The following is a 10273-nucleotide window of genomic DNA, read 5'->3' as shown; positions in this document are numbered from 1 at the left end:
TAATCTTGCTCCACTTTTATTTCTCTCTCCTCCAAAAACACATAAAAAAAAATAATGATTTAGGAGAAAATAAGAACAAAATGATGTTAATAAAGATAAAAGAAGCTTACATTTCCCAAGAGAAATCTCTGTTCCTAACTGACTTTAGCTCCAATTGATTTTATTTTCTTCCCAATTCCCAGGAATTCAATACCTCAGAATCCAATTCCAACAAAAGGGTATCCTTGGAATTTCATTTCCCCTAAAAGAAAAACCGAAGAAAATATCGGATTATTCATTATTGCATCAACCCACGTTCTCAAATTCCAGCTCCTCTGTTCTGATGCTTACTCTGTTCCTCACCACTCATATGCATTAAGACAAAATCTAGAAATTATAATAAAAGAAAATTTCAAAGCATAATTCTTGGAGATTCCTAGTAAAATGTCAAAATTGAAAATTCCTCATTTTTCTTATTTAATTTTCTGAAATATATAATAAAAATTGTTAATTCAGGTTTGTTTGTATGTCAAAAGGTGAGATTGTGATTTGAGCTCAACTGGATCTTCTTTTATCTTTACTAACATATTTTTGATCTTATTTTCTACTGTTATGGTTTTTGTGTTTTTAGAGGAAAGAGATATGAAGATGAAGTAAAATTACATATTTGACCTTGTTTTTAACTAAGGTGGGTTACGGAACCTTAACTAAGTTAACCTCAAGTGGGTAAAGTATCAAATTTCAAATCACAAGTAGGCAACTTAAATTTTGGCCAAACCACATGTGGTTAAGTTGTAATTTGCCCTTATTATTATTATTATTTTTATTTGGCTAAAATTCAAAACCGTCCCGAAGGCTACAACTTCTATTAAAAAATTAATAAAACTATATATTTTGAAAATCTAACTATTTGATTGTATGTACAAAATATTTTTTATGTATATTTTAGACTATAAAAACTTCTAATTCAAACAAATGATTGATGACATAGTTATTGATCTTTAATCTCCTAGAAATTTTGCAAACATGAAGGATATAAGAAGAAAATGTAGTCTAACGGTGGATTTGTCAAAATTTATATTCAATAAAAAGATATTGAGTGGAGTTGTAGGGTTGTAGCCTTAAGCCACCACTAAATTTGTAGCCAAACAATGTCTTTTAACTATCAAAAATAAAATTTATTGAATTATTTTCCCTGACCACAGGATTGGATTATCTTTTTATATCTTACTATGCTTCCAAAATATTAAAACAAATAATAACTCTCTCATCTGTTTAAATTTCAATATTTTTTGTACTTTAAAATTATATATAAAAAAATGAATTTATTTGATTGAGTGGTAAATAATCTGATTGATAAAAAGTTAAATATGCATGTTCAGAATAGAAGAAATCTTGTAGCACAACTAACACCTTTGTTTTTGCTGAAAAAGAAAACGACACCATTTTCTTTAGCCGTCTTTCTTCCTTCTTAACATATGATAAAATGATTTGAACCAGTAACTTATCCCGTTTGATAACCAAATTGATAAAAAAAATATATATATATATATATATATTTTTTTTTGATGGATGATAAAAATATTTTTAATATGAGTAATGACTGAATGAGGACATAATAAAAGTAATTTATATTTACATATTTGGACCCAATTTATTCAAATAATAGATATTATTATTATTATTAAATCTCTCTCTTAAAATGGGTAAATGGGTAAGTATTGAGTGCTATTTTACAAAATAATGACCACTTTTATCAATTCATTATATTTTTATTAAAAGCCAGAATAGTAAAGTATAAAGATGTAATTCTAAAGATTCAAAATTTTACAGAGCATGATTATCTCCATATTTTTGAAAATGAAGAGAGTTTATTTTGAAGTTATATTTTATTTTCTAAATCTAATAGTATTAAGAGTTGCATATCATTTAAAATTTAAAATAATGTAATCAATATATCTTTAAATCTCTAATTTTGAACTATGAGATCTATTTATTTCAAATTGCAAAAATCCTTTTTTCTGAATCATAGACTCAGCTTAAAGTTGTTTTTAGCTTTTAAGGGAATTCAATTCTCTTTAGAAAATTTGTTAAATGTGAGACAATTTTTATTAAAATAGTTTGAAGGGTCTTCAAGCTCTTTTATGATGTACTGTACAAATGCAATATCAGATAACTTTGTTATCCTGTATTTTGTATTGTTAACTAAAAGAGCATTATAAGTGATCAACAATTTTTTTTTTTAATATATTGATAATTGTGAATGAAGAAATTAAATTTTGGATATCTCCGTTGAAAATTCTAAGAAATACCTATTAACCTATGATGCTCTTGGCAGAGATCAACAAATTATTCCATTATTGTTTGCCAACTTCGTTTATCTCCTTGAAAGGTGATACTGCCATAGATATTATCAAAATTTATCTGTAGACTTTTCTGTGTAACACCTTTGGTCATCTTCTCGAAGGAATTTTCCGACAACTATATGTGTAACCATTTATTAATTCTCTTCTATGGTTACAATTATGCATCAAGCTTAAAAGAGTTTAATCTATTTTGGGTATATATGCAGTTGGTGAAATTTGTCTTTGCATCATACATTCCCCCAATCAGTTCAAACTTGTCAGAACAAAATAACAACAAATAAAACATAGAAAGAAAAGGGACTGGATGAGCAATTTGCATTTTAGTGAATCCCCCATTTTCAAATGCACCAGGTCCAGCTTATTATTGTTGAAAGCTTTTGCAAGTGAAGTCTATTAAATCAGAAAAATCTAAAGTTTTTGTAGCCAAAGACTTGGGCCAACATCGATATGGACAGGTCTTTGGGTGGAGGATTTTTCTCCCTTGGCTGGAGGATTCCAAAATAGACTTTGGGTTGCTTAATTGAAAGCAAGCTGGTGGAATTGATAGGTGTCTAATGACTCTAATCTTATCAAGATGTTTTGTAGGAAATCTGTAGCAAACTAGGATTGGTCTTCTAGGATTGAGCTAGGGTATTGCACTTGATGCAATTGCTCTTGATAGTTGAGATTGAGAGTTGAAAAAACCAATTTTCAATTTAATAAAATAAGTGAGAAAAAATAAGTGAAAATGGTAAAAAATATTTGTAAGGAAGATATGGGGTAACCCTAGCTATTGCATCCGATCCAAATCCGGCCCTTTGCCATAAGTCCTTTCCTTCCGTCTTATGATGGATATATGTGTGGGGCCTAATTTATTGTATTGCTTTATCTTAGCAGTCATAGAAAACGGAATTAAAGAATACCATTTTTTTTTTTAATACAAATAATACAATAGTTGATAGTTGACTTAGTTAATAAATAAAATAATAATATTTTTTTATCAAAAAAAGAAAAGAAAAATGCTGCATCTACAATATTTTTCACAATAAATTTTAAGTATTAAGTTGCTACTAGTTGTTATTGGTGGGCGAAAAAGTAATTTTAGTGGCAGGTTCAAATTAAAACTAGTAATAACTTAACACGTAAGATTTATTGTGAAAATGTTGTAAATGTAGCACATCTAAAAAAAAAAAAAAGAGCAATACATAAAAAAATTTCACAACATTTTTTAATAGTTGAGTTAGTAAACTTTTACTAGTTCTAATTTAAGTTTACTACTAACATCATATTTTTACTTACCGCTATCAATGTGCCACATTAACTGGTGTGAAAAGTTTTGTCAAATTTTTTGTGTCTATAGACTTTCTAAAAAAAAAAAAAAAAAAAACCTTTACATGATTAATTAGTAATTTTGCTTCTAAAGCGAGAGAATAAAATTTAAGTAATATTTATTTATTTATTTTTAAAATTCATATTCAAATATATAAAATCCTTCAATTAATTCAGTAACAAGGATGCATTACTTTAACCATCACTGCACAAAGTTCATAAGACATTCCGAATACTTGTGTCACATTCTCATATGCTACTTATGAGAATTTAGGAAGAGAATTATGAATTTTATCTCTCACTGTTGATGATGCGTAGATCTTCTATAGGTAATTAAGCAATAGATGAGAACTAAGAATAGGTTTGCTCATATGTATTTAAAATTGTTGGGAAGATTGAAATTCAATGTTGTGGTGTAAAGGATTTGGCATATAGATAAGAGAGAGAGAATGAGTATGTTTTGGAATTTCGTTGATTTGGTAGAATTAATTTAATGCTATGAATCATTTTAAATTTTTTGCAAAACTTGTGATAATAGTCCAAGAAACTCTGTAATTCAATAGATAAAGATAATGATTGGAGGTGGGGGGGGGGGGGGGTTGAAGTATGAATACAAAAATTCATGAAATACACTAAACAATTAAAATTTCACTAATCCTTATCAGATTTTTGTTTTGTTTTCGAAAGGTAAAAAAAATGGGCTTGTTAGATTTATTGTTTTCATTTGGGCTAGTTTTGTTCTTGTTTGGGCCATTTTTGTTCTTGTTTGAGTTACCTTTTGTTATTATTTGGGCTATTTCAGTTTTTAAGGTTTAAGGGGCCGAAAATTATGATTGAAGGAGCTTAGTTTAATTTTACATAACAAATTCTAAGTGGCAAGTTGTTACTGGTTGTTATTGTTCGGCAAAAAAGTAATCTCAACGATAGGTTCAAATTTGAACCAAAAACAAATAATCATCTATAATTTGTTGTGAAAATGTTGTGAACGTAGCACTTTTATTAATTATATAATATATACACATTTTATTATTTTTTAAAACCTTAGGCCAGCCCCCTTTTGGGCCAGTACGTGGCTATGGCCTTGACTAAATGAATACAATAGCTAGGAATTTCGAGAAGAGATCCAAAAGGATAATCAAAGCCTTAAACATTTGGAAGGAAACAATTTTTGTGGGTGAATTTGTGTGTATTTTTAATGAATGGCCGATTTTATATCAGAAAAACCATATATACTATGAGTTGCACAACAAAGGAGCCAAACAAAAACAAGCAGCATACATGCTGCTGTGCTGAGCACTCTTAGAGACTAGCTTTTGTCATTCGCTCATGAATTAGAGAAAGGGAATTTTCGCCAACCACACAACATCACAGCAAAATGAAAGCACGAAGATCAGAAGAAAAATGACAAGTCGTATAACTGTGTTTCATTGACTACGGCATGTCAACTATTTTGTGTTGGTTGTTGTTCATAACAATTGATTATAAAGCTACAAGTCGTGTATAGTCACAGTTGTAATTTCTTGTGCCCTGTTTGTTATGTTAATGGCCACGTGTTATTATTTTATTGGTTAGGAAGCTTAGTCAAGTTGATTATCAGTTAAAATTCTGTTGGCACAGTTACCATCAACGACTACTGGCTGTTAGCCTGTTAGTTACAAAACAGAGTGGCTTTGTACAATTTAATTAATCAAAATCAATACACAATAATTCATTCATTCTCTCAACTTTTATTCTCCAACAGACCTTTTGGCTTAGTTTTTAATAAAGGAAACAAATATCAAGAACCATATGATTATTTGTCTAGTAAATGGTAGTTAATACAACAAATTTACCTTGAGAAAAGAATCACAATACCAAGTTGGTCTCTTAGAACCTGCAAATGCTACACAAAATCCTTTGATATCACAGAAAACCCATCCAATATTGATTTTCTTCTTTTAATTTTTATATATTGCTTTTGTTTATCTCTGAGTTCTTCCAATTTTGTCGTTTGATCCTCGATCTCCTTCTGAGAATTGAAAAGGGTCTTGTCACTAAGCAATTCATGCTCAACACGAAAGTGTTGTTGTGCAAGTTCATGCAAATGATCAAAGGCAAATTGAATATTGAACTTGGCATGCTGCACAAGCTTCAAGTTCTTCCACCAATTGAAAAGTAAATTCCAAGTAACGTCCTTAAACTTTGTTTTGCACATGTTGTGTGCGACTCTACAAAATATGTTAAGAAAGTGTGTCTTTGTCCCTGGATTTAAAGTAGAGCTGGCACTGATATCCCTATATTGTCAAATATAGTCTCTGCAACAACGGCAAAGTTTCGAGAGACCATGTAGTCTTTGATCTTTTTTTTTTTTTTTTGCTAAACTTAAATGTCATTAAACATAAACAAAACTACAAGCTTGGCAATCCACCTTACAAACAGACTCGACATAGAGAGGAAGATTGCCATTATTAAAACAGAGGACTGACAAGAGCTAAAATTTAGCTGCTGCATGAGCTGCTGAGTTACATGATCTCCGAGTCCAACAATACTTGAAAAAGGCAAAGAAGCTACTAAGCTACGAATATTATTAACAACAGCGCAAATAGACCAATCAGGCAAGAGGTTAGCAGAAGCTAGAGTATCGAAGCAACCCTTTGCATCCCCTTTGAAAAAAACAAGCCTCCATTTTTGGTGGGTGTAGGGAATTTAATCAAAAATCCCAACCTGTGAGAAACAAAACAAATAGAGAAAACACACGCCAAAGAAAACAATCACACGCACAAGACAATATTTACGTGGTTTGGCAATTTGCCTACGTCCACGGAGTTGCAGGGATTTCACTATTATCAGGGAAAATACAATAGTGCACAAGAACACTCTCAAGAAACTCAATTCCCAATTACACCCTAGCACTCTCTCACAGAAAAAATAAGAATAGAAGCTGGCTGCCTCTTTTTTCTCTATTTTCTCTCATGCGGTTGCTCACTAGGTTAATTGGAATTTTTCTCAAATCACACGGCTGCACTAGAAATACAATATATAAATATATATTAAAGTTGGCTGAAAAAAGCTTCCTATTACAAATAGGATTTGGTCAACTAAGTTAGGCTTGTGGCAATTCAAGCCACACACGGGCCCACTTCAACAAATCTCCACATTGACTTGAATTGATCAAGCTACACTAGCAAACTCCTCCATCAGCTCCACCTTAGCCCTTAAGGGCTCACAAGCTACAAACATTAGCCACAATCCTCCATAACACAATCCCTCATCCCTGCAACTCATCCTCCTGTCCTCAAGCTAGAAGACCAATTGAAGCTGCGCACAGCTTCAACTTCTCAATAGTGACACCCTTAGTCAACATGTCTGTCGGGTTCTTAGATCCACAAATCTTCTCAAGCATTACCAGCTTATCTTCAACAAGGTAACGGATAAAGTGGTATTTTGTCTGTATGTGCTTCGACTTTGAATGAAAAGCCGAATTTTTGGCAAGAAAGATTGCACTCTGACTGTCACTGTGTAGAATGCCCATCTCCTGCTTCTTACCCAATTCATCTAAGAAACCATATAGCCAAATCATCTCCTTTCCAGCTTCAGTTGCTGCAACATACTCAACTTCCGTAGTAGACAAAGTGACAATCTTTTGCAGATTTGAAGCCCATGATATAGCTGTACCACCCAGAGTAAAAACAAACCCAGTAGTACTCTTTCTACTATCAATATCACCAGAAAAATCAGCATCTACATAACCCTGCAATTTCAAACTTGCACCTATGAAGGAAAGACATGTATCCGATGAACCCTTCAGATATCTCAGAATCCACTTGACTGCCTCTCAGTGCTGCTTTCTAGGCCTACTCATGAATCTGCTCACAACTCTCACTGCATGTGCAATGTCTGGCCTTGTACATATCATAGCATACATTAAGCTGCCAATAGCTGGGGCATAGGGCACCTTGCTCATGTGGTTCCTTTCTTCTTCTGTCTTCAGTGATTGTTCTTTGCTTAGTTTGAAATGACTACCCAAGGGTGTGCTCACTGGTTTAGCTTCATTCATGTTGAACCTGTTGAGAACTTTCTTCACATACTCTGACTGTGAAAGCTTCAATGTACCATTAGCCTTGTCTCTAATGATTCTCATACCAAGGATTTGCTTTGTAGCTCCCAAATCCTTCATTGCAAACTGTTTGGACAATTGCTTCTTCAGATTATTAATCTCCTCAATGCTAGGCCCTGCAATAAGCATATCATCCACATAGAACAGTAATATGATGTAAGAATTGTCAAAAGACTTAACATAGCAACAGTGATCAGCTTCACATCTCTTGAACTCAATTTTATGCATAAAATTGTCAACTTTCTTGTACCACTGTCTACGAGCTTGTTTTAGGCCATACAAGCTCTTTCTCAGTTTGTAGACTAAATTCTCTTGTCCTTGAACAATGAACCCTTCTGACTGAATCATGTAAAGGTCTTCCTCCAAGTCACCATGAAGGAATGTTGTCTTCACATCTAACTGCTCAAGATGTAAGTTTTCTGCAGCCACCATTCCCAGTACTAGTCTGATTGTTGACATCTTCATAACTGGAGAAAATATCTCTGTGTAGTCAATGCCTTCCTTCTGCTGGAACCCTTTAACAACTAATCTAGCCTTGTAACGTTTGCTACCATCATGCTCATTCTTTATTCTGTATACCCACTTGTTGTGCAAAGCCTTCTTTCCTACTGGCAATTCAGTCAGTTCCTATGTCTGATTCCCCAACAAGGAATCCATCTCATCCTACATGGCTAACTCCCACTTGCTTGAATTCTCATCTTGCAAGGCTTCATCATAACATTCTGGCTCACCACCATCAGTCAACAGGAGATAATTTAGAGTAGGTGAATAACGCTGTGGAGGTCTAACGTTCCTGGAAGATCTGCGGACTTCAGCTACAGGTGTACTCAGATCTACCTGTGAATTTACATTCTCCTTATCTTCTTCACCCCTTTTCTGGACAGTACCTTTAGTCAATTCATCTAAATTGACAAACTCAGATTTCTTCTGATCTATCTCTGTAACATCTGACACTACAGTTGACCTGTCCTTATACATAACCTGTTCATTAAATATCATATTTCTACTTCTGATGATTTTCCTGTTTTGTTCATCCCAAAACCTATAGCCAAATTTCTTATCACCATAACCAATGAAAAAACATATTTTAGACTTTGCATCAAGTTTACTACGAGCATCAGAATCAATATGAACATAAGAAACACAACCAAAAACTTTTAAGTGTGAAAACTTTACCTCTTTACCGCTCCAAACCTCCTCAGGAAGTCTGAACTCCATGGGAACTGAAGGTCCTCGGTTTATCAAGTAAGCTGCAGTGCTAATAGCATCAGCCCAAAAAGTTTTTGGTAGTCCAGCATGCAACCTCATACTCCTAACATGCTCATTGAGAGTTCTGTTCATGCGCTCAGCCACACCATTCTGCTGTGGTGTCCCAAGAATGGTATTCTCCATCCTAATTCCCAGTGCAGCACAATACTCACTGAACCCTCCATCTATGTACTCTCCTCCATTATTTGACCTCAAACATTTTACTTTCAAACATGTTTCTGTCTCAACTATGGCCTTCCACTTCTTAAAGGTTTCAAATACATCGGATTTATTTTTCAGAAAATAAACCCATTCCTTTTTGCTTGAGTCATCAATGAAAGTGATGTAGTATCTTGAACCTCCAAGGGATGCAACCGGAGAAGGCCCCCACAAATCAGTGTGTACTAACTCCAATTTTCCAGACTTCGGTGTCCTGCCACTTTTCGAGAAGCTCACTTTTTTCTGCTTTCCTAAGATGCAACTTTCACACATGTCAAAATCAATGGACTTCAATTTTGGTAGTTTTCCTTTTGACAGCAGCATCTTCATCCCTTTCTCACTCATGTGACCAAGTCTACGGTGCCATAGGCTTGTATCAGTACTTGTATCAGCAACTGCAATTGTGTCTCTTAGACTTGAAGTCATGTACAATGTACCGGTTTTCTTTCCACGAGCCAATACCCTAGCTCCCTTTGTAACCTTTAAAATACCACCAACAAATAGTATTGCATGCCCTTCATCATCAAATTGTCCAACAGAAACTAGATTCCTCCTTAGGTCAGGAATATGTCGAACCTTTTTCAGTAACCAAACAGATCCATTGGGCAACAATATCTGAATGTCTCCCATACCTACAACATCCAAAGCTGAACCATCAGTCAAATATACCTTACCAAAATCACCTGCAACATAATTCTGTATGATTTCTCGGTGTGGAGTGGTATGAAACGAAGCTCCTGAATCCAAAACCCAATCACCAAGTGGACTGTCTACTGCAAGAAGTAATGCATCCTGTACCTCTTCTGTTACAACATTAGCAGAATCATCTCCATTCTTCTTCTTAGGACTTTTGCATTGATTCCTAAAGTGACCTGTTTTCCCACAGTTCCAGTCTTGTATTTGTTGGCCTGATCTAGATTTACTTCTGTTCCGATTAGAATTTTTGGATTTTGATCTGCCCCGATTTGAATTTCTATCATTACCTCTACCTCTTGTCTCAAGGTTTAGGGCAGAACCAGATCCAGAGTTTTCGCCTGCATCTCTTCGGTGAATCTCC

This window comes from Quercus lobata, chromosome 4 (genome assembly GCF_001633185.2).
Source record: "Quercus lobata isolate SW786 chromosome 4, ValleyOak3.0 Primary Assembly, whole genome shotgun sequence".
NCBI classification, from domain to species: domain Eukaryota; kingdom Viridiplantae; phylum Streptophyta; class Magnoliopsida; order Fagales; family Fagaceae; genus Quercus; species Quercus lobata.
Note: the sequence above shows the minus strand (reverse complement) of the source record.